Source organism: Silene latifolia, chromosome 1 (assembly GCF_048544455.1).
Source record: "Silene latifolia isolate original U9 population chromosome 1, ASM4854445v1, whole genome shotgun sequence".
In the NCBI taxonomy this organism is placed as follows: domain Eukaryota; kingdom Viridiplantae; phylum Streptophyta; class Magnoliopsida; order Caryophyllales; family Caryophyllaceae; genus Silene; species Silene latifolia.
Window position 1 is genome coordinate 89921292 of NC_133526.1, and position 19822 is coordinate 89941113.

Consider the following 19822-nt stretch of genomic DNA (forward strand, 5'->3'; position numbering starts at 1 on the left):
GGAGCCTAAAGCATCATCAATTCCAAAGGGTTTCAATCTCCAGTTTGAGGATGGGAATACATTTGACATCTGACCTTCCTATATCAATCTGGTGGAGAGAAATCTCCTTAGAGGTGTGGCAGGTAGACCCGAAGAAGCATATGGAGGTCTTTACGGACTACTGTTCTACTATCCCCGCCACAAATGGGGTAACTCAAGACAAGATTAAAGAGGTTCTATTTCCATTTTATTTGACTGACTCAGCCAGGGAGTGGCTGACTGATTTCGACCGTACGGCCGCGGGGGTCAGAGACTGGGAGACCTTTGCTCTTGCTTTTTATAAGAGATATTTCCCTCCATAGCGCACCAATCAGCTGAGGGCAAAGATCACAAGTTTCAAGCAGGCACCTGATGAGACTTTCAATGAGGCATGGTCCCGTTTCAAGAAATTGGTGAGGTCTCTTCCTCACCATGGTTTTGATCCGTGGTTTCTGTCTAACCAGTTCTACAATGGGCTGTACGATGATCACAGAGCCATACTTGATCCATCATCTAAAGGAAGATTCCAAGAGAACACTGACGATGATAAGGGATGTGCCCTTATTGAAGATATGGCGAACCACTGTGCTGAGTATGGAAACCAGAGGCATGGTATTAGGACAGTTCATGCAGTCGATAAGCAAGTTGTGGCTCAACTGGAAGCCTTGAATGCTAGATTTGATAAGTTGGAGCTGTATTCTGCTGGGGAGCCTCAGACGGTCCATTTTCTTACTAGAGGGGAGACTTTCACATGTGAGAGGTGTGGGAGCAACGACGGTCACACTGCTGTTGGCTGTCTTACGGAGAAGGAACAGATCCTTGCTTTTCAACAATACAGGCAAGGAGGGGGTTCCTACTACAACAACCAAGGGGCAGTCCATCCCAATTTGAGATGGACAAGTCAAAATGTGCTCAATCTTACCCATCCTCCACAGCAGCAGCAGCCATATGTCCCTCCACATAAGACTCAACAAGGCTTTCAGAAGCCTCCTTCCTTTCCTACACCTAATCAAGGTACATCATCTTCTGGTAGGGTAAGTGAGCTAGGTGAGTTGAAGACGATGTTGCAGTCTTTGACAAAGCAGTGGCAGCTGAGTGATGAACAAAAAGATGCATCTATCAAGGCACTTGAAACTCAAGTTGCCCAGTTAGCCGCGAACCAGTCCACAAGGAAACCGGGTCATTTACCGTCACAAGCTGATAAAAATCCACATGAGACGGTAAATTTAATTAATTTGAGGAGCGGTCGTTTATATGAGGGACCGGACATATTGAAATCAGGCATGAGGAAGGAAATTAATAATGATGAACAGTGTTCTGTCGAAGAAAAGGAGCTGACGACAAAGAAAGTACTCGATCGACTGAATAAAGGGGGTCGATCAATTAGAAGTGCTCAAGAAATGACTCAATTGAGTAAAATTTCTACTCGATCGAGTGAACAGGAAAAAGATCTTACTCGATCGAGTGAAATTTTTGGTCGATCGAGTGATTTTATTGAAGAAACTGCTCGATCGAATGGTATTTCTGGTCGATCGAGTAGTGTAGATAAAGAACAACTCGATCGAGAGCCTGCTAGTGCTCGATCGAGTGAAATATCGCCTGAAAGACCTCGTTCGAGAGGAAAGAAGCGTTCGAAGGATTTGGAGCTTGGTCCGGATGACATGTTGGAAGAGAGGAACAAGGGACTCGAGATACCCATCACGGTGCCCTTTCCGAGGCATTTGCAAAGTACTAAAGCTAATCAACAATTCGGCAAATTTGCCGAATTCCTGAAAAGCTTGCAAGTCACTGTGCCATTCGCCGAACTGCTGATACAGGTACCCTCTTACCTTAAATTTATGAAGGAAATTTTATCGCGTAAGAGGCACATTAATGACCGTGATACGGTAGCTTTGACCGAGGTAGGCACGACCCTAGTTCAGAATAAGTTACCTTCCTAACAGTCATACCCGGGTAGTTTTTCGATTCCGTGTCATATTGGTACCCATTTGATTGATAACGTGTTATGCGATCTTGGCGCTAGCGTGATTGTCTTACCTCTGTCTCTGGCTAAGAGACTTGATTTGACCAAGTTTAATTGCACAAACATGACTGTTCATATGGCCGACCGTAGTATATCACGGCCACTAGGTGTCATAGAAGACATACCTGTTAAGATCGGGAGGTTCTTTATTCCCGTTGACTTCGTTGTACTTGACATCCCCGAAGATGCCCATACCCCTATTATTTTAGGGAGACCATTTTTATTTACTGCCCGTGCAGTTATAGATGTCGGGGGCAAGACATTGACTTTTCAGGTTGGGGACGAGGAATTGATATTCAATCAGTGTAAGTTCCGAAGGGCTCCCATGCCAGCTCAGCCTTTAAATGCCCTCTCTTCTATTGACCCTCCTATTGACACTCCAAACGAAAATTTGGAGCATTGTGCTGCTATTGTGACCACTCCGCCTCAGGTTGAGAGCAAAAAGGAGGAATGTTCGTCTGTTTTCCTTGCTGCAGGTACAAATGAAAATAATGTAGGAGCAGTCAAAGGGTATTGTGCAACCAATGTCAGTCAAAGTGGGAGTGACGATGTCAAAGCCGGTGTGAAAGGAGTAAGGATGAGAAAAGTTCGCGCGTACATGGACGTCAACTATTCATCTCCTAATGATTCAAATGCAAGCTCGTGGAAATTGAAGAGGACGATTAATGTTGCTGAGATGACGTCCTCCAGTCAGGAGCCCTCCGAGGGGCTACTGAATTGCTTCGAGAATTGAGCGGGGAAATGCCCTTTGTAACAAATTGTATAAACACTCTTTAAATTTTCCGTTGAATTTTATTTATTGCTTTTAATTAGGACAATTCGAATTTACACAATTTTTAGCGTAGACTAGAGACTATAGACTGTTACTTTTCGTATTTGGTACTTTGGGAAATTTTTGCGAGTGTTTTTATGCAGGTTTGGGGAATTATACGCAAATTCAAAGGAATGATAGCGAATTCAAGAGCTTACAGGAGGAGAAGAGTTCGATCGAGTACTTTTTGTACTCAATCGAGTGAATTCTGTTCGATCAAATGATTCCATTCTACTCGATCGACTAAAGCAGAAAAGGGGAGTTCTCGATCGAGTAACTTTTTACTCGATCGAGTGGATTCATGCTAGAAGTTCTCGATCGAGCAGTATTAAACCACTCGATCGAGTGATTTTGCAAAGGCCGTACAGGGAGTCCCCTTAACTTCCTTCTTTTTTTTACTTCTAATTCATTTCATCCCCCTTATTTCGACTACCTTCCTTATTTGCGATCAAAAGAAACCCCAAAACGTCCATTTTTCTTGCCCATTTACCAAATCCGCCACCTACATTTTATTCCTTGTTAATTAATCGTGCATAGCCCTCTACTTTCCCCTTGATTCGTGTTGCTTTACTCGGTCTATTAAGGGTATTAGGGTTTGCGATTTTTCGATCAAAAAAATCGCCATTATTGCCTGTTGCTTGTCGATTAATTGCTACTTGTAGGTTCCTAATCATCAAGTAAGTAATTCCTACACTTCTTTGCATTTTAATTTCATTAATTTTGCCCTTATGAAGTGAATTAGGAATTAGGGTTTCGGTTTTCCGTTTTGGGTCGAAATTTTCGACTATAATTTTGATTCAATGCTTAGTTTATCTTACTTGATGCTTAATTCCCATGCCTCGTTGATATTTACTTGTTTAATTCGGATTTTTGCGAGAAATTTGCGATTAGGGCTATTTTCAGTCGAAATTGTCGACTGTCAACTGGTTTTGCTGCTGTCATTTGCTCGAATTGTCTCCGTTGTTGCTTAATTTGCTGCATTTATCCTCTGCTACCCTTCCCCTATCGCTGTTTACTCGCCTTCATTCGAAAGTTTTGAGAAAAATTTGGGAATTTTTGGGCAGTAGGTCGAATTTTTTGACTTTTTAGGGAATTTTCACGCTGTTTAACTACCGCCTCTTATCAAATTCCCCTACCCTATTTGTTCAGGATGGATTCTAGCTCTATGCCTTCTATGAGCTCCGCTTCTAGTCCATCCTTGCCTCTGTCTGAGACGGTAGTCCCTGCTGTTACTACCGTCTCCGCACCTACCAGTACCTCTGTTTTTCTAGTTTCTACTACCGGTACTGTGTTTACTGCTGCTAGCACTGTTTCAGCTACCACCTCAGTCACAGCCACTACCACTACTAGCACTGCTGCTAGCCTTTCCTCCTCAGTGGTGGTCACAGCTGCAGCCACAGCCTCTACTTCAGCCACGGTGAGCACACCTGTGGCGGACTCACCCACAGCCGCAGCTGCTTTATGGGCGGCCCTAGTTCCTCGTACCATCACTGGACGGTCTTCTACCTCAGGTTCTAGAGGCCTAGGCTGAGGCCGAGGTCGTGGTTGTGGTCGTGCTACGCCAGCTCCTAGTACTTCTGCTACTCCTTCTGGCACGGTCACTGTTCCAGGGGATGAGTCTCTTGACTCGCACCCTTGGTTCCCTTAGGTAATTTTCGTTAATGGTGTACATCGTACTAGATTTTATAACATAGTTGGCTCTGAGTTTTTCCCTACGCGTTTTCTTTGTCGTACGTCACTTGAGAGGCTCGGTTTCTATGAGCCTGTTTGTGAGCTTTTACGGGGCACGGGGATGGCCGGACTCATCACTATAAGTGGCCACACCTTTCTGGAGCTGAGTCTCGAGTTCTTCAGCTCCTTCACCTTCTCTTCCGGGGCACACGACGCTGTCCCCACTAGTCTTTCTGTGTCTTTCCGGTTGTTCAACCGGACTTTTTCGATGACATTGGAGGAGTTTGGTACCAGACTCGGTCTTTCCATTACGGGTGCCACTGTTGCCCCTAGGAAGGTCATTCATCAGCTTTGGCGGACCTTGGCCCAGACCACCTTTCCCGAGCGAAAGTGATACCCGTCGAAGTGAGTATCAAAAATAATATTTATAAAACCAAACTACTACTAGCAAGCGGTAGTAAGGGTCGATCCGCAGGGAGGTAGGGAGATAATAGTTGTTATTAATTCTAGTCTAAGAGTAACAGTTGTGGGGGGTTTTGGAGTGGATTATTTCTAAGTCTAAATGCATAAATAAAAGGCAAGTAATAAAAAGAGATGTAAACAATAATAAAAAGAATGCTAAGACGGTCGGTTCACTGCAGCTACGACGACGGTATCTAAGTAAGTCTGATAGATCATGATAGGTGGGCAAATAAGAAGTCCTCTCGGTCCATTCTTAACTAGTAGCGCCTCTCAGCCTATGCTACTGGTCCCTAGGTCTCACTAATACTAGCTCTCGCCCTGAAAAGTGATTCCTAATACCTAAATTACTTATCTTTCGATCTTAGCAATTTAATCGTCTCAATTTATTAATCTATTTTCCCTCCCCTATCTCTCGATCTTGTGGGTCGGTCAAATACTAAGCATTTAACAAGTCTCCTCTCGGTCTCGTTGTCAAATATTGCAATTAAAACATTGAAACGGTGCTAATCTATCGCGCGTAAGTCGATCGACCAGCTAAGCCAGTCGATCGACCAACAGGTCCAGTCGATCGACTGACTAATCCAGTCGATCGACCAAAGGCCGACATCAGGTTTACTAATCTACGTCGTCTTCACCGCAGGTCCCCTCACATCTTAGCACGGGGTTTCTAGCTACGCATGATAGAATTGATAACGACAACTAAATTAACAATTAACGGAAACGAATACATAATTAAACTAACTAAGCAATAGAGATGCAAAGGACGAAATATTGATGGCTTTGGGAACTAATCTAATCAATTCTAAACTAACAAAATAATAAACTTAAAGACTGAAATTATGATTGAGCAATACCAAAACTGAAGGCAGAAAGGAAATCCAGATGCAAAATAGCGAACATTATTGAGAAACTAAAATATTTGAATTGAATGTAAACTATGCTAAAATCGAGACCTAATGCCTCTCCTCAAAACTGATCATTATTCTGAAAACATAGGTTAGTTTATATAGGGAAAATCCTGCGTAACCTTTATTCCTAACCTAATCACAATGGGCTTTGGAATTCTCGATCTTTTAATTTGCGCATAAGACCCGTTGTTCAGTCGATCGACTAAGCATGGCACTCGATCGACTGAGTAGCAGCGAACAGTAGCTACTGGAACCCGTGGGGTGGTCGATCGACCACTTGGACCAGTCGATCGACCAACAAATACTGTCATGCACTGCATTCGACGATTCTCGCAGCGCACTGATCTTAAAACAGCTGCCATTTCTTCGTTACTTGGTCAAATCAGGCGTTCTATGCGGCGTTGGAAAGCTAAGAGGATAGGCTTTCATCTCCAATTAGAATCGCTCGATTATCTGCTCTAGAACTCGAGATATAGCCATCTGAAGAAGGCTGCAACGTCGAGAAGCACTTCTTCGCTTGTTAAATTCGTACGCACCCATGCTTTTGCTATCTTTAGGCCTTGAAACGTGCACCAAGCTCATTCCTCGAGTCAATACTTCATGTCAAAAGCAATGTGAATTACTTAGGGACGGATTCGGCTCGATTTTCGCTCAATTCTTCATATTTCTGCAATAATAGACAAAAACACGAAAGTAGAGGAAAATAGGGAAATAATGGCATATATTGCACATTTGAGCTCTGAAATGCGTGTAGAATAAAGTGTGAAACATCATATTTTGGACACGCATCAAATCTCCCCAAACCAAACCTTGCTTGTCCCCAAGCAAGAACTAGACTCGATCTAATGACCTAATGGAACGAGTTCAATCTCAGAGCGAAATGCAAACTGTAAAGCCTAAACCGATTTAATGCACAACCAACAATCAATTAGTAATGTGAATCATGCAAACGAGTTATAGAGTCGTCAAAGACATGCTGAACCGTCAACTGTGGAGACTTATCAAATTGGACTCTCACGGGTCGCTCAAATCACTCGATAAGCACAGGTGAATAATGTATAAGATAGAAAGAAGTAATTTTGTAGTGACTCTCACCTAACTACGACCTATGAAAACATGCCAGCAATAAAATATGAAAATGACCTCTACAACCGTACATACGCATTCCAACCAGACAGATGACCAATGACACATGCCGAGGTATATATGGGATATGTGAGGTATGGGTAAGAAGAGGCAAAACATTTATGGGAATGTGGAGATACAGGTGATCAAGCTAGTACCTAACATAACCATGTGACAATATCCACTTCTTGCTCATAATCGAACGAAACAGTGCTATAGCAAGCACAAAACTCACAATCTCCAAACTAACAAATCAATAAACTCCCCATAGGATATAAATGAAACATGGGAGCAAAAATCGCCAAAAGATAAGGATTAAATTATGCGAATTGATATCTTTTCTCGAATCTCAGTCGATCGACCATGTGTGCCAGTCGATCGACGCATTTGAACAGTACAGAACCTCTTTTTTTTTCATTTCTTTTCCGAATCATTTTTTCATCATTTTTTTTTTCATTTTTTTTTCTTTCTTTTGTTTCTTTCTTTCTTTCCTTTTCATTTTCCAACCATCACCTCAACAGAGCAAATACTACCAAAAACGAGTAACAATCCCAGAAACTAGGCTACTAGCTTGACAAGGGACAACTAAATGTAGGATGTAGTAAATAGGACAAAAAGGATATTTTTGGCAGTGTGGGGCTATCGGGTATAATAAGAAAAGGGAAACCTCTACCACATGTGTCAACAAACCACAAACCGAATGCATACAGTATTAAGTAGATCAAATTCATATTCATGCAAATTAAGGAAACATGTCTCATAAGGAGTACTACTCTCATCCTAGATGAACCGGTCATGAATGTCACCAGTTATAGGCTCTAATTCTCAGAAATATGATGTAGTTTGCCAATATTCTAAGTCAAGTTTCAAGCTCAGCAAATAATTTAACGAAAACTCGTAGATATGCATATATGATTCTACTAATAACATGTCAATTAGCAAGGCTTAGGCAAAAACAGATGCAAATGCAATATCATCATTGAAATACTACCGTTCCGACTCGACCTATATGCTAAAATAAACGTGCAAAATTTTTTTTTTTGGAATTTTTCAATTTTTTTGGATTTTTGTATATATATAGGAAATGAAATAAACAATGCATACAAAAATATAGACGTGAAACAGAAATGCAATAAGACATATGTAAATGCGACGCAAAACCCTTCCCCAAACCAAATCGCACAATGTCCCCATTGTGCAAAATCATGTAATGAAAGGAAAGAGAAACGGGAATTTGCGAGAAAATGAAATAAATATATATGACATGAAGTGGAAATCGGGAACTCACAAGACTTTAAGCGCAGCAAAGGAAACCTCCCAAAACCAGCGTGAGCTAGGAGGTTTCAGTAGCCAGCAGTGCTACTAATAAGTACCTGAAAAGACAAACAAAACCACGCATAAAATCGAGAAAACAATTTTGGGACGGTAAAATTATGTGCAAAATGAAGAATATGGAAGAAATCAGAAATAAGACGGAAAATAAAGTGGAGGGAAGACTCCCTCAATTCCGCAAAACGATCAAACACGGCAGGGGAATGATCGCAAACAGGTACAGCAGCGAACTTGGTCGATCGACCACATCACCCAGTCGATCGACCAAGGTGAACAGGAACAGAAACTCCTGGAAGTCGCAGCTCAGTCGATCGACGACAAGGGCCAGTCGATCGATCAAATACTCTTTGTAAGTTCTGTTTTCTTCTAATTAGCTCAATGAATTGAACTAATGAGGTCTATGAACCTGTAAATGCACAAAATAACGCGCCCAAAATTGCGCAAAACCCAGTTGTAACAGTCTAAAGACGAAAATTAAACTAAGCACACACTAAGAGTTTTTATTTCTAAACAACTATGAAGTTTTATTCAAAACAAAAACAAAACACATCCGGGTTGCCTCCCGGCTAGCGCTGGTTTCAGACCGGTCCCGCTCGACCTCTTTTTCTTCAGCTGCTCACTCTAATTGAGCCCAATCAAAACAACTCAAGGCTCTCAGCAACCTATCATACATCTGCGCATGTGCTACACAAAACTGTAAGTAGCACCATAACATGGAAATAACATAGGAAATCAAAATGTAAAAACATTTAAGCCTAACAAATTTCCTATGGCAGCTCCTAAAATTGTCCACAAAGTTATTCTGCCCTCCAGCTAAGGGCGGAATATAAAAGCTCAAGTTAACCGCAGGTGGAAAATTAGAGAGCTCAGGAGCAATTAACTCAAAAATAACGCGAGTAGAATTAAGATGCTCAGACGGGTATGAACTGTGAGGTGGAGGAGTCTGTTCAACTAAGGGAGAAGGTGGATAATCGTCCCAAATGCATGGGGTGGTAAAGTCAAATGGGTCAATCGGGTCCTCTGTAATAGGTTCATCTATAATATCGTCATATACATCCCAATTAACCTCAAGACTGTCAAAATTTTCCTCCTCACTCTCCTTATCGCTAGACTCGTCAAGTTGGAGATTCTCAAAGAGATCCTCCAAATCGACCTCACTATCGCGCGAATCATAAAGGGGTTCTAAACTGTCCTCATAAAAAGGATTGTCAACCACGCTAATGGTCTCCTCTATGTCTCCGTCAGCATTTCCTAGATTGGTTTCTAAGGTCTCACCCACCCCCTCATCTGAGTCAACATGAAGAGAAAAAGTAGGTTTAAGAGATTCAGTAGCAAACCAATTAAAGAATTCTAATACCTCAATGACGGGGATTCCTTCGAAATCCCACTTACCTATAGACTCGAGGTATGCTCGCGTATGGTCATTCATTTACCGGAAAATGGTGCAGCATATTTGGAGATCAGAGAAGGCATCTCGTCTGGGCTCAATAAACTCCCAAAGTCTGGCTAAATAAACACCAAAGATTTCGTTCTCTTCCTGCGGAAAACTCAGAAGGAACAACATGAGAACGGTCTCAAGGAACCGAAGTTCCCTGAGACTAAAGAAAGAAAGACTAAAATTAAAAACAACTAAAACTAGCGCTGCCTCCCCGGCAACGGCGCCAAAATTTGATACCCGTCGAAGTGAGTATCAAAAATAATATTTATAAAACCAAACTACTACTAGCAAGCGGTAGTAAGGGTCGATCCGCAGGGAGGTTGGGAGATAATAGTTGTTATTAATTCTAGTCTAAGAGTAACAGTTGTGGGGGGTTTTGGAGTGGATTATTTCTAAGTCTAAATGCATAAATAAAAGGCAAAAAGAGATGTAAACAATAATAAAAAGAATGCTAAGACGGTCGGTTCACTGCAGCTACGACGACGGTATCTAAGTAAGTCTGATAGATCACGATAGGTGGGCAAATAAGAAGTCCTCTCGGTCCATTCTTAACTAGTAGCGCCTCTCAGCCTATGCTACTGGTCCCTAGGTCTCACTAATACTAGCTCTCGCCCTGAAAAGTGATTCCTAATGCCTAAATTACTTATCTTTCGATCTTAGCAATTTAATCGTCTCAATTTATTAATCTATTTTCCCTCCCCTATCTCTCGATCTTGTGGGTCGGTCAAATACTAAGCATTTAACAAGTCTCCTCTCGGTCTCGTTGTCAAATATTGCAATTAAAACATTGAAACGGTGCTAATCTATCGCGCGTAAGTCGATCGACCAGCTAAGCCAGTCGATCGACCAACAGAATCCATCGATCGATCGACTAATCCGATCGATCGACCAAAGGCCGACATCAGTTTTACTAATCTACGCTCGTCTTCACCGCAGTCCCCTCACATCTTAGCACGGGGTTTCTAGCTACGCATGATAGAATTTATAACGACAACTAAATTAACAATTAACGGAAACGAATACATAATTAAACTAACTAAGCAATAGAGATGCAAAGGACGAAATATTGATGGCTTTGGGAACTAATCTAATCAATTCTAAACTAACAAAATAATAAACTTAAAGACTAAAATTATGATTGAGCAATACCGAAACCAAGGCGTAAAGGAAATCCGGATGCAAAATAGCGAACATTATTGAGAAACTAAAATATTTGAATTGAATGTAAACTATGCTAAAATCGAGACCTAATGCCTCTCCTCAAAACTGATCATTATTCTGAAAACATAGGTTAGTTTATATAGGGAAAATCCTGCGTAACCTTTATTCCTAACCTAATCACAATGGGCTTTGGAATTCTCGATCTTTTAATTTGCGCATCGACCGTTGTTCAGTCGATCGACTAAGCATGGCAGTCGATCGATCGAGTAGCAGCGAACAGTAGCTACGGAACTCGTGGGGTGGTCGATCGACCACTTGGACCATCGATCGACCAACGGTAGCCGTCATGCACTTGCATTCTGACGATTCCTGCAGCGCGCACTGATCTTAAAACAGCTGCCATTTCTTCGTTACTTGGTCAAATCAGGCGTTCTACGCGGCGTTGGAAAGCTAAGAGGATAGGCTTTCATCTCCAATTAGAATCACTCGATTATCTGCTCTAGAACTCGAGATATAGCCATCTGAAGAAGGCTGCAACGTCGAGAAGCACTTCTTCGCTTGTTAAATTCGTACGCACCCATGCTTTTGCTATCTTTAGGCCTTGAAACGTGCACCAAGCTCATTCCTCGAGTCAATACTTCATGTCAAAAGCAATGTGAATTACTTAGGGACGGATTCGGCTCGATTTTCGCTCAATTCTTCATATTTCTACAATAATAGACAAAAACACGAAAGTAGAGGAAAATAGGGAAATAATGGCATATATTGCACATTTGAGCTCTGAAATGCGTGTAGAATAAAGTGTGAAACATCATATTTTGGACACGCATCAGAAAGCTCGCTCAGGTCCACCTTCCCCCTGCCTGTTACTTTCTTAGACTGATGGGGAGTACCATTTTTGGCCGAAGGGAGCCAAACAACATCAACAACAACGAGCTCTCCATCTTAGGCGGTTACGTGAACATTGACTGCGAGGGTCCTTTTACCCTCAATATTTCCTATTTTACCGCCCAGTACTTTTAGGCCCAGGGGGAGAAGGTCACGGGATCTATTGTCTGCGGTGGCATAGCCACCATTCTTGCCCGTTCCCTCTTCCCTGCCTGGCCTCGTGACTTACCGTACCTAGAGGGAGATAGGTACCTGAGCCTAGCGTCTATGCACTCTCAGACCTGGCTTTCTGAATACCGGACTTGGAAGATAGACGGTTCCTTGTCTGTGGACCTACCTTGCACCACTCTCCCCCGTCTAACCCTTTGCCTACTGTTGGACGGGGCACCCGTCTACCACCCTTACCTGAATACCACCTCCAGGTCCGCCCACCTACTACTTTACCCGCCGCTAAGAAGCGTCGTAGACTTGAGACTGGAGAGGGATCCGCACCTTCCACGGGTGGCCAGACTTCCACGGCCACACCTACCTCGATCCCTACTCCTACTCCTACTCCTACTCCTACTCCTACTCCCACACCAACCGACCAGACACAGACATAGCCGGTCTTACTGGCTAATTTTGTACCTCCACCACCCTTTGAGGCGTACTCGATCATGGACCAAGGGCGCCGTGACGGTTTGTTAGTTGATATTGCAGAGAGACAGACTCGTATGGAGCGGGACATGGCTTTGACTTTGTTCCCTCTATACGAGTATCACATGAGGCAACATCGTCCGATCCCAGAGGGTTGGCCACACCCTTCCTTTTACCGGTACTCGGCTGTAGGGTACCCAGAGTCTGCTAGTGAGGAGGAGGAGGACGAGGACCTGGCGGCGGCGGCAGAGAGAGCTCGAGCTGAGCAGCGGAGGAGGAGAGAGTAGGAGGTAGATCCGGACTTTACGGCAACGGTGGAGGACGTACGTGACAGTGACGAGGAAGCCGACGAGTAGCTGCTGGTCTACTCACTTCCCCAGTTTTCTGGCTGGTTTGGGGAAGTTCGTGTTTTGTATGTCCATCTCACTCTTTTATTTTTGTCTCCTTTTTATTTTATTATTTTTCCTTCTTTATTGGTTGTATATTCCTGTTCCCCTGTATATCTCTGCTCGTGTATGCTGGAGGACAACGAGGGCGTTGTTCGTTTTGGTTTGGGGAGGGTATTGCATCCTTTTGAGTCTGCATTTGCATTTGTTTTGCATTCACGTTTATTTATTTCAGCTTGCATTGTTTATTTATTTCTTTAAAAATAAAAAAAATCAAAAAAATTAGAAAACTTCAAAAAATTCAAAAATATTCACGTTTATTTTTGCATATAGGTTGAGTCAGAACGGTTGATTTCCGTGATGATATTGCACTATAACTTGTCATTTTACTTGAGCCTTGTACTTCTATTGATGGTTTTTAGCTTTGTCATACGCATAGTCTACGAGTTTTTGTTCAAATATAGCTGACCGTTTAGACTAGACCTGATAAATTGGCAACCTACTTTACAATTTCTGAGGTTTAGAGCCCATAACTGGTGACATTCATGACCAGTTCATTAGGAATTGAGAGTAGTACTCATTGCATAGCATGTTCATCATTTTTGCACTTTTATGACATTCGATTTCTTGTCAAATGCACACGTTCGGGTTTGTGGTCGGTGTCACATGCAGGGAGGTGCTTGCAAATTTTTCCCTTTTCTTATATTTTTCACCCATTTAGCTCCACTTAAGCCAAAACTTGCCTTTTTGACCCATTAGCTACATTCCTAACTGAGCTTGCCTAGTCAAGCTAATTTAGTATGTCTATTGTGGTATATTTTTCCGTCTGCAGTTTGGCCCGTGTGTATATGGTTGGAGTTGGTGTAAATAAAGGAAGGGAGAAAGAAGAAAAAAAAAAGTTGGAAAAAGAAAAAAAAAAAAAAAAAAAAAACGTGAAAAGAAAAAAGAAAGAAGAAAAAGAAAAAAAAGAGAAAAAAAAAGAAAAAAAATCAGAAATCACGTTTGTACAGTGATAGAAGCTAGAGAAGGAAAATGAAAAAAATTTTAAGTTTGTTATTCGTTTGAGTCCGTCTGTATTCATCTCTATTTTGTGACGGTCTCACTCCTCCGTTTTATTCCATATTTTTGAGGAGATTGTGTATGTGATTAGTGAGCTGTGTGCCAAATAAAGAGCACTTGTACTCTATTTTTCAGTCAGTTGAGATTCGGATGGTCTTATATGGTCCTGTTAAGAACTAGCTTGACGCTTTTACCTCCACATTTCCATAACTTGTTTTGTCTTTTCTCACCTGAACCTTACTATTCCCATATCATTTGTAAGCCCTCGGCTGTGACGGACATTATTGGTTGGAGTGTGTGCATTAGTACTTGAATTGTCTTTCATTTTTGTTGCATGCATGCTATGTAGGTCGCAGTTAGGTGAGTGACTTTTCCTCTTTCTCTCCTTCACATATATCATTTACCCTTTGCTTCATGAGAGAAGAGTGACCACGTGAGAGTCCGATTTTGTTGGTCTTGCAAGGTCGATAGGTTGGCTATATTTCTGAACAGCTTATAACTCGTTTGCGTATTGACTGCTTAGCTATGACTGTTAATTTTTGTTGCATTAAATTGGTTCAAGTAGACAAGTTAAGCTAGCTCTGAGTTTTCATTTCCGTTCCATTAGTTGCATTTTAGTTTACTCGAGGACGAGTAAAGGTTCGGTATTGGGGAGATTTGATACGTGCATTTTGTATAGTCTTTTTAGCCTATTTTAGCACGTATTTCTATGTACTTTCGTACTATTTATATTGCATTTTGCCCTCGAATTGGCTACTTTGGTTCGTTTCCGTTTTGTAAAAATGAACGCGAAAGTAGTGGAATCGTACCATTTTCGTCCTTTTCGCATGCATTTTGAGGAGACGGTAGTTTCCAGAGTAAAGTGGTACGATTCCACTACTTTCGCGTTCATTTCTACAAAACGGACAAAACGAACCAAAGTAGCCAATTCGGGGGCAAAATGCAATATAAATAGTACGAAAGTACATAGAAATACGTGCTAAAATAGGCTAAAAAGACTATACAAAATGCACGTATCAAATCTCCCCAAACCAAACCTTTACTCGTCCTCGAGTAAACTAAAATGCAACTAATGAAACGGAAATGAAAACTCAGAGCTAGCTTAACTTGTCTACTTGAACCAATTTAATGCAACAAAAATTAACAGGCATAGCTAAGCAGTCAATACGCAAACGAGTTATAAGCTGTTCAGAAATATAGCCAACCTATCGACCTTGCAAGACCAACAAAATCGGACTCTCAAGTGGTCACTCTTCTCTCATGAAGCAAAGGGTGAATGGTATATGTGAAGGAGAGAAAGAGGAACAATCACTCACCTAACTGCGACCTACATAGCATGCATGCAACAAAAATGAAAGAATTCAAGTACTAATGCACACACTCCAACCAATAATCTCCGTCACAGCCGAGGGCTTACAAATGATATGGGAATAGTGAGGTTCAGGTGAGAAAAGGCAAAACAAGTTATGGAAATATGGAGGTAAAAGCGTCAAGCTAGTTCCTAACAGGACTATTTAAGACCATCCGAATCTCAACTGACTGAAAAATAGAGTACAAGTGCCCTTCATTTGGCACACAGCTCACTAATCACATACACAATCTCCTCAAAAATATGGAATAAAACGGAGGAGTGAGACCGTCACAAAATAGAGATGAATACAGACAGACTCAAATGAATAACCAGCTCAAATTTTGTTTTCATTTTCCTTCTCTGGCTTCTATCACTGTACAAACGTGATTTCGGATTTTTTTTCATTTTTTTTTTCACTTTTTTTTTTATCTTTTTCTTCTTTCTTTTTTCTTTTCACGTTTTTTTTTTCCTTTTTCCAACTTTTTTTTTCTTCTTTCTCCCCTCCTTTATTTACACCAACTCCAATCATATACACACGGGCCAAACTGCAGATGGAAAAATATACCACAATAGACATACTAAACTAGCTTGACTAGGCAGGCTCAGTTTGGGATGTAGCTAATGGGTCAAAAACGCAAGTTTTGGCTTAAGTGGAGCTAAATGGGTGAAAATATAAGAAAAAGGAAAAATTTGCAAGCACCTCCCTGCATGTGACACCGACCACAAACCCGAATGTGTGCATTTGGCAAGAAATCGAATGTCATAAAAGTGCAAAAATGATGAACATGCTATGCAAGGAGTACTACTCTCAATTCCTAATGAACTGGTCATGAATATCACCAGTTACGGGCTCTAAACCTGAGAAATTGTAAAGTAGGTTGCCAATTTATCAGGTCAAGTCTAAACAGTCAGCTATATTTGAACAAAAATTCGTAGACTATGCTTATGACAATGCTAAAAACCATCAATAGAAGTACAAGGCTCAAGTAAAATGACAAGTTATAGTGCAATATCATCACGGAAATCAACCGTTCCGACTCAACCTATATGCAAAAGTAAACGTGAATATTTTTAAATTTTTGAAATTTTCTAATTTTTTTGAATTTTTTTGGTTATTTAATGAAATAAATAAACAATGCAAGCTGAAATAAATAAACGTGAATGCAAAACAAATGCAATTGCAGACTCAAAAGGATGCAATACCCTCCCCAAACCAAAACGGACAACGCCCTCAGTGTCCTCCAGCATACACCAGCAGATATATACTGGGGAACGGGAATATACAACCAATAAAGAATGAAAAATAATAAAAGAAAAAAGGAGACAAAAATAAAAGAGTGAGATGGACATACAAAACACGAACTTCCCCAAACCGCCAGAAAACTGGGGAAGTGAGTAGACCAGCAGCTACTCGTCGGCCTCCTCGTCACTGTCACGGACGTCCTCCACCGTCGCAGTGAAGTCCGGATCTACCTCATGCTCTCTCCTCCTCCTCTGCTCAGCTCGAGCTCTATCCACCGCCGCCGCCGGGTCCTCGTCCTCCTCCTCCTCACTAGCAGACTCCGGGTACCCCTCAGCTGGGTACCGGTAAAAGGAAGGGTGTGGCCAACCCTCTGGGATCGGGCGGTGTCGTCGCATGTGATACTCGAATAGAGGGAACAATGTCAAAGCCATGTCCCGCTCCATACGAGCCTGTCTCTCTGCAATATCACTAACAAACCGTCACGGCGCCCTTGGTCCATGACCGAGTACGCCTCAAAGGGTGGTGGAGGTACAAATTTAGTCGGTAAGACCGACTGTGTCTGTGTCTAGTCGGCGGGTGCGGGAGTAGGAGTAGAAGTAGGAGTAGGGGTAGGTGTGGCCGTGGAAGTCTGGCCACCCGTGGAAGGTGCGGATCCCTCTCCGGTCTCAAGTCTACGCCGCTTCTTAGGGGCGGGTAAAGTAGTAGGTGGGCGGACCTGGAGGTGGTATTCAGGTAAGGGTGGTAGACGGGCGCCCCGTGCAACAGTAGGCAAAGGGGCTAGACGGGGGAGAGTGGTGCAAGGTAGGTCCACGGACAAGGAACCGTCTATCTTCCAAGTCCGCTAGCCAGAAGTTAGCCAGGTCTCAGAGTGCATAGACGGTAGGCTTAGGTACCTATCTCCCTCTAGGTACGGTAAGTCACGAGGCCAGGCAGGGAAGAGGGAACGGGCAAGAATGGTGGCTATGCCACCGCAGACAATAGATCCCGTGACCTTCTCCCCCTGGGCCTGGAAATACTGGGCGGTCAGATAGGCGATGTTGAGGGTAAAACGACCCTCACAGTCGATGTTCAGGTACTCCCTAAGATGGAGAGCTCGTTGTTGTTGATGTTGTTTGGCTCCCTTCGGCCAAAAATGGTGCTCCCCATCTGTCTAAAAAAGTAACGGGCAGAGGGAAGGTGGACCTGAGCGAGCTTTCGCTCGGGAAAGGTGGTCCGGGCCAAAGTTCGCCAAAGCTGACGAATGACCTTCCTAGGGGCAACAGTGGCGCCTGTAACGGAAAGGCTGAGTCTGGTACCAAACTCCTCCAATGTCATCGAAAAAGTCCGGTTGAACATCCGGAAAGACACAGAAAGACTAGTGGAGACAACGTCGTGTGCCCCGGAGGAGAAGGTGAAGGAGCTGAAGAACTCGAGGCTTAGCTCTAGAAAGGTATGGCCACTCATAGTGATGAGTCCGGACATCCCCGTGTGATGCGAACCAAGGTAATGACCAAGCTAATGACTCGGAGTTAGTTGATGGGCTGGACGAGTTGGTTATGAACACTCAAGGGGAAGGTCTGATGTTGGTCCGTAATTTTCAGCCTTTAAGCTACAATTATCCTTCTTTTGTTAATTTGCTAAGTGTGGAACATGGGAGCTGATGGGGAAGGCACACAACCCAAGGAGGACGGTCCACAAGACGTTTTTAGCTTTACATTTCAGATTATCTTTACAATAAAATGTTAGCTTAAATTGTTGTTTGTCTAAGTTCAATGAATTAGGAGTCTTAATGATTGTAATTAAGTGAAAAGTAAAAGCTTAACTCTTCACTTTGCTTGGCTTTGCACGGCTGCTTGGAGGGCTATATAATGCCTTCATTTGCTTGAATAAAATCATCTCAGAAATTTGCTCAAACTTGTGTTTACAAAAATCGTTTCTTGCTTAGAAACAAAACTGGTTTTGGTTAGAACGCGATTCTAATTAAAATTCTCGAGTTGTTGATCAATAGGTCTTGGTCTCACTCACTTTGATCAAGTAATAGGTCTTACTTGTTCAAAACACTATCCCTTATATACAAAAATCAGAACTGGTCGTACCTAGTACGTTCGGTTCGCCAAAAACAGTCCGTTAATTTTTAATCTTTTGTTCTCTAAATTGATCAGTTTCAGGTCTGCGCGTACCTAGTACGAAAAGTCCTCTGCACTGTCCAAATCGTTCTAAAATCCGTTGCTCAATTCGTATCATTTGTGGTATCAGAGCTTCGGCTCTTGATCCTTATTTATCTATGGATTTTGATAACCCTAACTTTTTGCAACAACTCCGTGATTCCTTGAGAAACGTGCAAGAAGGGGATGATAGGTGGCAGCCAAGGCGTTTTGAAAGGGTGGCTGAACCATTCAAGGTGAACGAACTATCTGAGTTCGTTGGAGGGGCTGATCCCGAGGCCTATTTGGAGTGGGAACGGAAGATAGATCGTATGTTTGATTTCAAGGAGTTGGATGATGAGAAAAGGTGCAAGTATGCAATTCTGAAATTAAGCAAGGGAGCATCTCTTTGGTTTGAAGGGTTGAAGGCCAAGAGAGTGCGTGCGGGAAAGGAGAAGATAGATTCTTGGGAGTCTCTGAAACGTAAACTTCGTAAAAGGTATGTGCCAACGACCCATAGGTTAGCTACATATCGTAAGATTGCTGATTTGAGATAAGGAAAATTAAGTGTTAGTGAATATATTGATGAATTTGAAAACTTATGTTTGATGGGTGAATTAGAGGAAGTAGAAGAGCAGAAAATGTCGAGATTTTTGCGTGGATTGAATTATAATATTGCTAGTTCCGTTGAGTTATACCCATATTCTGATTTTGATACTCTTTGTGGTCTTTGTTTGAAAGTGGAGTCACAAGGGAAGTCTAAATATGGGGGAGGGTCGAGTTCAGATTCGGGAAAGAACAAATCATGGACCAAAACTGAAACAAACCCCAAAACCGAAACACCTAGGAGTTCGTTTGTGAGTCCTAGCAAAGCCGCGGCATCTTCAAATGCTACCCCTAGGACCACGGCCAAGGAGACTAATCTGTCCAAAGTCCGTTGTTTCAAATGTCAAGGTTTCGGTCATTACCAAAGTACGTGTCCAAAAAAAAGAGTCGTGACCTTGAGAGAGGCGGTAGAGTGTAGGGATGAGTTGTTAGCCGAGGAAGAACAGTTGGGTGAACTGTTTAATTTCAATGAAGTTGAGGAAGAGGACGAGTTAGTAGAGGACTATGAGGCACCGATTTATGACACAAATCTGGTTTTGCGAACCTTGCAAGTAAAGACTTTACCTACTGATTCGGAACAA

At 42.3% G+C, this 19822-nt stretch overlaps 1 non-coding gene across 1 annotated transcript; it reads right to left on the reverse strand.

Moving 5' to 3' along the window:
- Nucleotides 1–351: 351 nt before the first annotated feature.
- Nucleotides 352–457, reverse strand: LOC141621508 (small nucleolar RNA R71). The gene has a single exon (XR_012532406.1). It is a non-coding gene; the product is annotated as a small nucleolar RNA R71 (small nucleolar RNA).
- Nucleotides 458–19822: the final 19365 nt, after the last annotated feature.